Source organism: Micromys minutus (assembly GCF_963924665.1).
Source record: "Micromys minutus genome assembly, chromosome: 26".
Taxonomy (NCBI): Eukaryota; Metazoa; Chordata; class Mammalia; order Rodentia; family Muridae; genus Micromys; species Micromys minutus.
The window spans coordinates 20655458-20668716 of NC_137961.1; positions in this window are offsets into that span (position 1 = coordinate 20655458).

Genomic DNA, 13259 nt, shown 5'->3' on the forward strand with positions numbered 1-13259 from the left:
AATGAATTCACAATGTGAACCTTACACTGTTTATAAATATTTGTTTTTATTATTTTTGACAGTTTCATATAAGAACACTCTATATATGTAATTTCTACCCCAACTTGCCTCCCTTCAACACATCCATCCCCCCTACACAGGTCTTAGGGACAGCTTAACTGCCTTATCTACAAGATACTGTCTTGTAACAGACATTTTGGTTTTTGGCTTTACAATGATTCCTTCCTTAGCACAGTACCATGTTGCCTGTACCTTTGGTGTTAGATAGCACTGTAGGTACATCTACTGTGGCTGGGACCCAGAGTCTACACAGATGCACACCAGTGGACCACACAGTCACTTACAATGTTTTGGACAGCTTGTACTCTCTGTAGTGGCTGTTGACTGCTTAGAAAAAGAAGTTGTGTTTTTGTTTGTTTGTTTTTGGTGGAGGCAGGGCTAAAAGATACACTTAAGAGAAAGTTACTTTTATTTGCCAAATGTAATTGTCATCTCAGAGGCTTTTTGATGAATAAGATCACCCTTTTTTGTTAGTTTTGAACCCTGGCTGGCTGGTTCAACTCAGCTCTTCTGCCTCAAACTCTTCTCTAAGTTAAGTGATTCCATCTGGCTTCTACCTCCTTCTCACTGAATTCCTCTGCTTTGAAAAATCTGCCACAGAGTTCCACGAACTGAACTACACTCACTGCACCCACTGCATGATCTGAACTGACCAAAGAGAACTGAAGAAACGAAATGAAACTCAACGACATTCAGCTCTTTCCCCCTGAACTGCTCCTAATTTGCTTCCCTTTCCTGAGCTGTGTTTGTGAGTGATGGATGTTTATTTTCTCTGACTCATTCTGTCTTATCTTTTTAGATTCATCACTTTGTCTCTCAAATAAATATCACCTTCAAGCATGGCTGCTTTCATATAAACTAACCCATAGGAATTAAAGGTATGGCATTAGAATGTATCTGCGTTCCAGCTAGATCATACAGACCTAGAGGATCTTTGGATGTGATCCATTACCAGAGCAGTCATGATTCCAGACTAAAACTCCTCTGCACATTTACCTGAGATAACATTTAAAATGTAATTGGGGTTGTTCTACTTCAAGGAATTACAATCAGTAGGTTCCCCTTGACAGTCTATTTTCTTTCCTTTCATATGTACTTGGCTAGGTCTACAGTCCCAGGCATGAATTCTCTCCTATTCAGTGGGATGTAAATCCAATTAGACATCTGTTGGTTAGTCTGACAATAATAGTGGCAGCTCTGAACATCTGAGAACTCCTTGCTGTGATGGCCAGTGCTGTTGTTTAGGCTTTACGCATGGTTAAGACTATTGCTTGATTTTCCTCATAGCAGCTAGTACCTTCAGGTTCTGTGAGAATTAGTGCTAAGAAGGGAAGCTTCCTAGGCTGTTGCAGGTCCATTCCTCGAGGTCCTATGTCTAAATATTTTGCTGTCTTCATAAATAGTATCTTACCTTTAAGTTCTTAGAGGCACCAAAGACAATAATAAAAGCCTCTATTGTTTTGGGATGAAAATATTCAAGGATTTTATAGTATGTCAACACAAAGCATAGATACTTGTTATTAGTCATGTATATTAATGGAAATGAATGTCTAACAGTATTTAGGTTAAGGTATTGCTCATTTACAAATGACACCATGAAACTTCTGCCAAGAACTTGAAAATTTTCGAATAATTTACATCTTAATGATGGTGTTTAGCTTATAAACCTAAACTTATTATTTTCTGCTCATCTATGAACATGTATGGACAGACATGCAAACAAAATCTGATGTCCTTTTTCATTAACCATTCTTAAGGTTGCAATATGTTTAAAAGGTGAAAATTCCTTTCCTTTTCTTAAATGACAGGCATTTAAAAGGGAATATCTATAAAGTCATACATAAAACGAATAAAAACTTTCAGAGGGAAGCAATTTGGATTAAATAAGCTTTGTATAAGCCATTTTTCTGGGATTTGAGCATGCCATTAAACACCAGGGCTATTGCTCTGACACACCTAGCTTTTAGATTACCGTAGATGCATCAACTCTTTGGCATGCCAAAGAAAAGTCCACATTCAATTCAAATTACTTTTCAAAACAGAATTTTTTTGTTCTTTTACAAGACACAGCAATAGTGTGACTATATTAAAGTCTATGTGTTAGTGGAAAATTGTTTTAAATACTGGTAGTGTTGCCTTGCCAATTTCATTTTTCAAATTTGCTTGATGTATATGAGTGAAGATCATTACATTAATGCTCCATGGTCCATGGAAAATCTGAAATTTCCTGAATATGCAGCTGCTGCTCCTGTCCCCAGATTCATCTCCGCACATCACCATATTCTATTAACGTCTTTCTGGCACATTTAGCTAAAACTGCAAGACACGGTGGGACAGTAAGGAATTAATCAAAGACTGTGATCATGCTTAGAGAACACAGAGGTGTGTAAAACTTAACCTTTTAACATCTCTTCTGGACTTAAACCTTTTCCTTTGAAACTTTTAAGAGAGAAAACCTCACGATATTTACATGTGCTACTCATGTAATGCCAGCTGTTCAAAGAAGAATTTGTCTTGACAGGGAACATCAGGTTGTGTAGACATCCCATATGTAAGCTACACCATGCTTTAGATGCAGACATACACTTTTTTTTTTTGCTTGTAACTTACCCTTTAATTATAACATATTGGGATAGAATAACATGATAGCTTACTTATTCTGTACTATACAAAAACTTGCTGTAAAATTATTTCTAAAATTGGGTTTTCTTTTTAAAACTCTATTTTATAAAATATAATTACAGGTCACAAAATTTGTTACATAATAACATATGATGAATACACATTTTTTTTATTATTTTTTCTCTCTTTTTCTAAGAATTACTGAGGCTTTCACATTTTGGCATTCCTGCTTTTCGAGCTTCATAAGGTCCTTGAGTGTTTCTTGGGTATTCAGAGGATTCTAGGGCTAGTATCCAATTATCAGTGAGTGCATATCATGTGTGTTTTTTTGTGACTGGGTTACCTCACTCAGGATGATAGTCTCTAGTTCTGTCCATTTGCCTAGGAATATCATAAAGACATTCTTTCTAATAGCTGAGTAGGCATACACTTTCATATCTTTACATGGCATGCTCTTCTCCTGCTTTACTCCCTTACACAGAGACTATCATCTTGAATGATGGGCCGCAAGAAAAGAGTGTCAAAATCTGTCAAATTCTAGAACAAATTCTAAGACGAATTTTATTCTGGCTTGATATAGTTTGTAAGTGGCTCATTTTGTTACAGTCTGTTGTATTCCTATTGTTACCTTTTAAGTATAAGTAAATATGTTACTCCACCTGGTACATGGGGTCAGTAAATTTTGACAAATACAAACTTATGAATCTGCCAACACATTAACAATAGAAAGCTTTACCATCACTGCCACAGTTCCCTTGTTAAAATAAAAATGCTTCTTTGCAGTCCCCTTTCTTGGCCTACTGTCTGGAGACATCTGATGAGCAGTTTATACTCATATCGTTTTGGAATTTAGCAACCTAGACCGGGATGGTAAATTATGTAGAGTTTTGAATGTGACTTTTCCAAATGTAGCTCAGATCCATTCATCTATTAAAAGGAGAACACTATGAATTTTGCAGGCAAAGAGAAGGAACTAGAAAATACCATTCTGAGTGAGAAAATACAGACCCAAAAGAAATGCACCTGTGTACTCACTGATAAGTGGATATTGGACAGATAAGTACAGAATACCTCAGTTACGACAAACAGACCGTAAGAAGTGTCACAAGCAGAAAGGCCCAAGTGAGGATATTTCAGTCTAACTTGGAAGAGGGAAGGAAATGCTCACAAAAGCAGAGGGAGAGAGGAAACTTGGTGGGAGAGGGGTGGAGGAGGGTAATATGGGACCAGGATTAGGTATTGGGTGGAGGTAGAGTGGAATCAGAAGAGAAGCCCAGAGAGCAAGGAGAATGAATGGAAAGATTCAACTTGTAGGTGAAACTGAGGGAGGTTGCCAGACCTTTTAGAAAGTACCAGAGACCTGTGAGGTGAAAGACTCTCATGACTCAATGGGGGTGACCGTAGCCAAAATGTCTCAAGTGGAGGGACACGGTTTCTAACCCAGAGTCAAAATTTCAAAACAGTTCCTATCTGAAGGGCCCAAAGTAGAAGAGACTGAAGACAGGAGCCTGGCATTGGTGACCTCTGTGAGGCTCTACCAGTAGCTGACTGAGACAGATAAAGAAACATGCATTTAACCATTGGACTAAAGTCAGGGACACCTATGGTTAAATAAGGGGAAGGAATGAAGATACTAAAAGGGAAGGCAACCCCCATAGGAAAAAACAGCAGTTTCAATGAGCCTGGGCCTAGAGAACTTCCAGACACTGAACCAGCAATCAAATAACAAATAAATGCTGGTGTGACACCCCCAGCACATATATATCAGAAGACTGCCTGGTCTAGCCTCAGAATGAAAAGATGTGCCTAATTCTAGAGAGTCTTGAGATCCCAGGGAAGTAGGAAGCCTCCTGGGGGAAGCACCCTCTCAAAGGCAAAGGGGAGGAGGAGTCCGATAAGGAAATGTGTAAGAGTGGACAGGGAAGGGAACACAACGACTGAAATGTAAATAAGTAAAATAATTTAAAAAAATAAAAAAAATAAAAAGAACCTTTTTGAATATGAGCTCAAATTTGACACATCTCATATATATATATAAAATAATCATCAAATGAGAAATGTCTCTAAGGCTCATAACACACAACAGGTGATAAATTAGCATTATATACATTAATTTATCCTGATGGCTTGTGAGGGTTTCTTGTTTTCTGAAGAGTTTTTTTTTATATAAGATATTAAACTTTATTTTTTATTGAACACCTTTACTTTAAAAAACAAAGATAAGTGTACAGATTTTAAAGCATTTTTTTCATAAAAGTATATGAATACATTTTTGGCAGTACTTGATTTTTTTTAAAGGTTTGATAGTATGCATTAAAATCTTACTAGTTACAATGAGCATAAAGTACATGTAAAATAAGATGTAACCTGGAAATAGTCAGTTTTCTTGGTGTGTAAAGATTAAGCATAATTGTTTTTCATTTTCATTTACTTTTGGCCTTTGTTTTTCTTGAACTTCATATGGTCTGTGAGTTGTTTCTGCGGTGTTCAGAGCTTTCTGGGGTTAGTGTCCCATTATCAGTGACTGCATATTATATCTGTTCTTTTGTGACTGGGCTACCTCACTCAGGATGATATTCTCTAGATGCATCCATTTTCTTCAGAATTTCATATAGTCATTGTTTCTGATAGCTGAGTAGTACTCCATTGTGTAAATATAGCACAATTTTTGTATCCATTCATTACTGAAGGACATCTGGGTTCTTTCCAGCTTCTGGCTATTACAAATAGGTCTGCTATGAACATTGTGGTGCATGTGTCTTTGTTGTATGTTGGAGCTTGGCTGGGTTATATGCTCAGAAGTGGAATAACTGGGTCTTCAGGTAGTACTATGTCCAATTTTCTGAGGAATCACCAGACTGATTTACAGAGTGGTTGTACCAATTTACAACCTCACCAACAGTGGAGAAGTGTTCCTCTTTCTCTGCATCTTTGCCAGCATCTGCTGTCATCTGAGTTTTTGATCTTAGCCATTCTGGTTGATGTGAGGTGGAAACTCAGGGTTGTTTTGATTTGCATTTCCCTGTGAAGACTCTTATTTTCTGTTCTACAATGTATTTAATTTAAACATTGAAGTTAGCTTTAGCATATGACTTATCACTGCTGTGCAGCCTTTTCTTTTATTTTATGTGTGATATAGGTAGCTATCTGACAGTGTATGCCTCCTTTTTGAAATCTCAGATGCCACTCATTAGATGAGATGACATAAATAATGTGATGTCAAATGTTGCATGTTTTATCCCCATATATGTCCTGCTTAATTTATATAGCTTTTATGTTTAAGTTGCTAGTTTTTTTCTATATTTGTGACAGGAAGACTGAGTTATCTATATTTATTTTTATGTTAAATGTAAAAGTTTGTTTTATTTGGGGAAGTAAAATTGTCCATTTCGCAATGATATTTTTATAATATAGCACTTTTTTTCTTAGAATATCCTGCAGTTTTGATTTATTTATTTAATCTCTGGTATACTCCCTTGATATCTGGTAATCTACATCTTCTACCTATGCAGGTATTTTTTCTGACTTCATAAATAAATATAGACACACACGCACACACACACACACACACACACACACACACACACACACACACTTACATATATACATTTTTCTACTTGAAAAAGTTTTAAAGCTACTTTGTCAAGTCCCCAAAGCTCCCAGTAGAACCTTGACTCAACTTATAATAAACTGATAAAGTTTTAGATCAATTTTCAGTTACTGAGAGTTTTATTACCTTAAAAGCGCCTGCCCAGGGACATTATAAGTCTGTCCATGAATTCATCCTTTCTTTTATTTCTCTCGGTCGAATAATCCATATAAAGCTGCAGATGTCATATGAAATTTATCCATAGACTTTTCCTAATTATGTTAATGTCCTACACCTTTCCTCAGCAGCACACAAATTTCAGGTCATCAAAAATGACCAAAAAAGTATAGACAGGAGTTCAATCCTTGGGGACCCGGCAATGCAAGAAAATCTTGGGGTTATCGATTGTGGAATAGCTCAGAGTTTGTGTCTTTATTATTATTTATCATTTGATAGTTTTATAACTATAGGAAATATGTTTACAATATATTATTCCTAATTCACCATGTCTTCCCAGATCTTCTTTTCCTGACCATTCTCCTTTGACAAATTTATGCTCTATTTAAAAATATGATTCATATTTTTGGACATTATAGTATGATTTTGCCATCTGTCTTTCTTTTTTCTTTCCTTAAAACTTACTCAGGTTTGACTGTTGTTCTAGTTTTTGTAACAATGTGTCATTTTTGAAATTATAATATGTATTCTTCACCTGTTGTTTTAAAAATTATCTAATTCCTTTTAATACTTTAATTCCTTTTAATCTTTTAAATGCAATACTCATCATCTTTATAAATGATTTTTGACTATTAATTAGAGGCTCTCATGATCTGGCTGGTTGATGTTTCTGCATAGGGGTAAGGGTTGTGTCATTAAGACCGCACCAGGGCTTTCAGCCATTGCTTTGTTCCTCTCAGCTGTGTAATTTTTCTTAGGCTGGATGTAGCCGACCAGTTTGAGGGGGTTAATAGAGTGAAATATCCAGTGTGAAAATTTAGCTGCAAAGGAATTTCATGTATGTGGAAATTGTAATGTATGCGGTGGTGGGGCTACTTTATGGTCATTTCTATTCCCATAAGTGACCTTTAACTCCTGCTCTGATTCAAGAATGCCCATCAACTCACGGGTTCTCCAATTAAACTTTTGTGATCTTTACTTCTGTCTGTTATTGGTGTCATGTTTTGAGTGATTACACATTATCCACATCTTCTGAAGGAACATTCAGAACAAATAGTACTATATTTATTCACATATTTCTTAGCTTAAAGACGAGGGGTTAATTTCCCTATTTTTACATAGATGGAAGTAACTGACCACTTGTACTGTTTGTAGAACACATGAGCTCTTTGCTATTTCTTGATATTCCCTACCATGATCTCTTCAGTTTTTTGTGGTTGTGCCTTTTACCTAAATGAGGGCCTTTTCCTATGAGGATTCACTGTGATCCCAAACTGCTTCCTGATATGGAAGAGCTCCGTCTTGTTTTTCAGTATCTTAACAGATTTTTTTTTCTTTCTCTCTTTTTTTTTCATAGGATATTCTCTGTATTTACAATTTAGGTGTTATTCCCTTTCCACCAATACCATCCACCCTACTCTTCCCATTGCCTCCATGAAGGTGCACCCTCTCCCAACATCCCTCTCCTACCTCAGCATTCCCCTACACTGGGAAAACAAGCCTTAGCTGGACCAAAGTCCTCTCCTCTCATTGATGCCACCCAGTGTTATCCTCTGCTGCATATGCACCTGAAGCCGTGGGTCTCTCCATAACAACTCATTGGTTGGTGCTTTAGTCCCTGGGAGCTGTGGTGGGTTTGGTTAGTTGATAATTTTGTTTTTCCCATGAAGTTGCAAACCCTTTCAGCTCCTTCAGTCCTTTCTCTGGCTCCTTCGTTGGGGTCCCCATGTTCAGTCCGATGGTTAGCTGCAAGTATTCTTCTCTGTATCAGTATGGTTCTGGCAGAGCCTCTAAGGAAGCATCCATATCCAGACTCTAGCAAGAATAGTTACATTTCCTATTCCTGTAAACTTAACTCTGGTCTGTTATTAACTTCCATTTGTTTATAATTCAGCCTGAATTGGTTGTATATAGTTAGAGTTTATTATTTTCTTTAAGGTTATCAGTTTGGGTGTAATGTTCATAATCCTTTATAGTCTAATGATTTCAGCCATACCACTTAACATATGTCTAATTTTATTTTAGTTTTTAGTTTTTGTAGATGGTTTTGTTAAAAGCTTATTATCTTAACAGATTTTGAAAGCCCCTTTACAAAGAATTTCAGCTTTCTGTCTTTGTGGGCTTCTTTTCCTCTGGCTGTGGGCTAGTGGATCCCAGGGTGAGACCTATGTTCTCATTTTTCTTTTCAGTTTTGAGATACTTTGTTTCATTGCAATTTGATCAATCTAGCATTACTTTGCTTTCTTCCTAAAAGGCAGATTTTTTTTTTTAACTTGACTCCCTTGGGAGTCTACTATTCAAGGTTTGTGGTTATATTTAATTCTTTACCTCAATTTCATCTGTGATTAATGCTTTTATTCACTGTGTTTCTTTAGTTGATTGGTATTTAGTGATTTCTCTCAATGAATAACATAGGGGAGTAGATTTTTAGGAGGAACTCTTCTTGCTTAAATGAATTTCCTTTGTTTAGTGTCTTTAGAATCTTATTTTGTCATGAACTAACATCTCCAAGTAATTGCTCACTGGATAAAGCAGTGGAAGGGTCTGATAGAACGGACAAATATATCACCAGAAAAGGAGATAAATTGCAACACAAGCACTGGAGAGCAATAGAAAACATAGCTCATAGATAGTTGTCTAGAAAAAACATAATCTGTAGAAATGTCTACCATATAAAGGTTTACTTCGATTTCTTTTGTTTGTTTGTTTCTTCTTTTCTTGTGTGTTTTTATTTTTATTTTGTTTATTTTATTTTGTTTACTGCATTGTGTTTAACCAGGGAATCACTGAAGTGAAAGGGTTTATTAGTGTTTGACACATGATTTTCACAATGTGAAAAAGTCAGATGCTGATACACTTAGGCAAAAAGAGTAGGCATATCTTCCTCCTAAACATGGCATAAAATTGTAAGACCTATTTTTCACTGGAAATAGAAGATGTATTTCATAGTAGAGAGAGTAGGAGGACAGGGAGGCAGAAGGGTAGGGAGAGGGAAAGGGATAAATTAAAGGAAGAGGGAAATAAAGAGTAAGAGGGAGGAAATTGAGTCAGAAATGTCTGACTCGGTGATTATTGACAAAAATAGTACATCAGTCAGTGAGGACTATTTAATAAATAAAATGATGTATCTTATAAATTTCTTATGGAATTTGTTTGGAAATATTTGCTGCAAAAAATTATTAATGATACTTCTAATGCTTCTATTTATATTGACCAATAAATAAATCGATAAGCATGTTTTAGCATCATTTGCTTTTCATTTTCTATGCAAGTTTTAGCAAATTTTATTTCTTAGAAGTTCACAGACAATGCAGATGTTAAATTTGAAGGTATCATCTTATTTTTCCTTTCTTAGAAGTTTTAAATTTAAAACATCTCATTCACATGTTGTCTGACATTTGCCATCTGTACTCATTGGAACAGTAGTGCACACCTTAGAAAACAAGACACAGATCTCTTCATCAATTTCTATGTCAAAATAGATGACATGTTTTAGCACTCTTCTTAGAAATAATAAATACATGTTCCCCTGTAATGGCATTTGTACATTACTGTGTGATTCATACCTATAAATGGATTAATGATGAGCTAGAACTATTGACCAGATCTTTTGTGGTGTAATTTGGTGATTAGCAACACCATTCTTCTTATTACATGCCTGTAACATTATTCTTGGTTTTCTTTGTTAGTAAACTGAAAAATGTACTATTTATTCTCATAGAATAATTCAACATTCTAGTCTTATAATATAAACCAGCCAACAGGTGAACTTTTAACATCAAGTTTCAATTTCAGAGATCTCTATTATTATCTTGAGTTTGACATTTCCATCATAAATTTAGGATTCAGTAGAATGGTAATATTTTTAACAAAAGTCTGATGTTAAAGAATTATTCTATGTCAATTCTCTCTAGGATACTAGGATGAGCCTTGTTCACTGTGACATTGTTGTGTCAGGCATGCCAGTAATTACCATGGCATTTGCATTTTCTGTCTTTTCTGTTGTTGTTTCCCTGTTGATTAATGATGCCATTTTCTTCTCCAAGTTTGAACTCTGATATTATCTTGCTCATTTGCTATATTTGCTAGTGTACCTTTGATGGCTGAAATTTGTTAATCAGATAATTTTCCTTGGAGAAATTCTTTTTATACTTCAGTATTAAGTTATTTATTTATAATTCTTACCAACTTTCCCTTTTGTATTAATTGTGACTTCATCGCCCTTGTAGGAATATTAGACAGAAATTAATATGACAATCTTATCAAGTGCATTGTAAGGGTTTTTTTTTTTTTTTTTTTTTTTTTTTTTTTGGCAGCTTTTATAGCACAAGGATATAAATTGCTTTGACCATAGCCAGACCAGGATTTGATTCATTTTCTTCCCTGTCTTTATTAGATACCTAGATGCTTAAACATTGTAAGCATGTACTGTGACTGTGAACTTAATACCCAGTCCAAGCTGACTATACTGTTTTGTGATAATTTATAATTTGGTGACAGGAAGATTTGAATTAGCTTATTGTTTATGCAAGCTAGTTTACTACAGAGAAGTCTATTAGTAATAATTCATTGGATTCACCTCACTGTAAATAACTGGTTCATAAAAAATTATCTAGCAAAATTGCTTAATTCTCAATGTAGCTGTAACTTCCTCCAAACTTAAAGAAATCTATTCATTGGTAAGTTTTTGTGGCTTTGTGTTGTATGCCACTATTCCCTGGGAAATGTGGAAAATGCTTACACTTTTCAGAGAACAGACGCAGATAAAAGGATATCATCAAGAACCAATCAATCTTATTGTATTAGCAGTATGGATGAGGTGAAACTTGGAGGAGCAGAGTTTATTCAAAGAAAGCTGGTGCCTCCTTCCTTCAGGATACTTGGCCAATCAGCCTCTTCTACAAAACTAGGCTGCTCTGACAGTTTTTAAGGCAACATAGTTCTTATCTGTCTCCTTCATGAGGTCTTGCTGGAACCTTTCAGGAGTCTTTACTGTTTGTATACATACAGGCAGTGATGGACGTAATATATCAGGCCAGCTTCAGGAACTTCTAAAGCTTTTGAGTTTGATACATGAGATTAGTTAAGTCTTCTTGTAGAATGGATTTCTTCACCTCCCGTTCGACTATTTGTCTCTTAAGTTTCCCTACAAGAGGGAGAGTTATTTGAGAGAAGATTGAGATAGTACACTCAGAATAAGGCCTTGCTTTTTTACGGACCATTTTATCCTATGTGCTAATATCTGCTTCCCATGAATTTGACAGTTTTAAGTTTTCTTGGTTCGTAGAGTTCCCCATTAACTATGTTCACTTTCATTGTTAAGGCAAGTTAAAACTAATTTTATTTGCATTATTGTGTTTCTAGAATTTATAGTTATATGTGCCTATGAGAAAATATACACTCGATGACCTCATATGTACATATGACATATATTCACTTGTTCGCTTTCCATATACAATTATTACATGCATTTTTCTTTGTATATCAGTGTTTATTTGGGGGTTATAATTGTAACTTAAATACTTTCACATTTCACTAAAATAAAGTAACTTTTGTATTCATATACCCATCTCTAATAACTAATGTAAAAACTTTATAGGAGCTTGACATTTCAAATTTGATAAGAAAATATTTTATAATTTAAAGCTACAATTAATCTATGTTTTCTTGGTTTCTAAAACTCAGCTAAATTTGTACACACTTTCATAATCTTTGGACGTTAAGGCTCAACAGTGTGTGGTTTCCAGTTCAGAAAACAGTGATAGGAATTTTAGTAATTTGTAATTCCCAGCGCTGAAGATGTGGCTCAGTTGCTATAGTACTTGTTTAGCATCCACAAAGCCCTGAGTATCTGATTCCCAACACTTCATAACTGGGCATAGTTGTTACTGCCTCTTGGTCCATCTGTAGGGTTGTGGAATAGAAAAGAACAGAAACCCAAGTCACATTCGGTTACACAAGGAGGTCAATGGCAGCTTGCTATTGACAAAAACACACATTTTTTTTTTTCAAATGAAAAGACACTAGCTCATTTTTTATGTTTTTTTGTTTTATTTTTAAATAAACGACCAACCAACCAACCAAACAAACAAACAAATTCCCAATTTTATATACCTTAAGGTCTTAACATAAGAAGTAACTTCTCTCTTGTTTTTTTGTGTTAAGATTTTCATACATAAACATGTTATTGAATAGTGTGTGCATATACTGGGTACAGTTTAATCTTGCGCACTTTTAGAATATGTATGTTTAATTCATTTGCGTATGTATGTATGTATACATGTATGTGTGTGTATGTTTGTGTGGTGCGTATGTGTATATGTGTGCATGTGTAAATTTGAACTGCCCCAGTGTTTTCTTACATTACTTTTAAGTTTCTGCATATTTTTGCATTTTTTTCTAGTCAATTGTGATTACCATATTTTATATTTACCTCTGTTGCTTTGCCCTTTCCTTAGCAAATGTCTGGATTCTTTTGTTGTTGTCATTTTGTTTTTTTGTTTTTTTTTTCCCAATATTTTAAACCTAAGGTGGGCTTCATTTTTAACCCAGGTTTTAGCAGTTTTGTAAAATGGTGACATCACTCCTTTAATTTCCTGTGACCATCTCTTTCAGGAGCATGACACGCATGCAACTGTCGCTCTCAGAAGCTCCCAATTCTTCTGGTCTCTCTGTGTTACAACTTGGACAATTTCTTCACATGCATTTCTTTTCTGTATTTTTTCTAGTTGTGTCTAACCCATGTTCAATTCATTAGGATTTTTACATATAATGACTAAGTTTTTATTACCCTTCATTTCTTAACACTTTT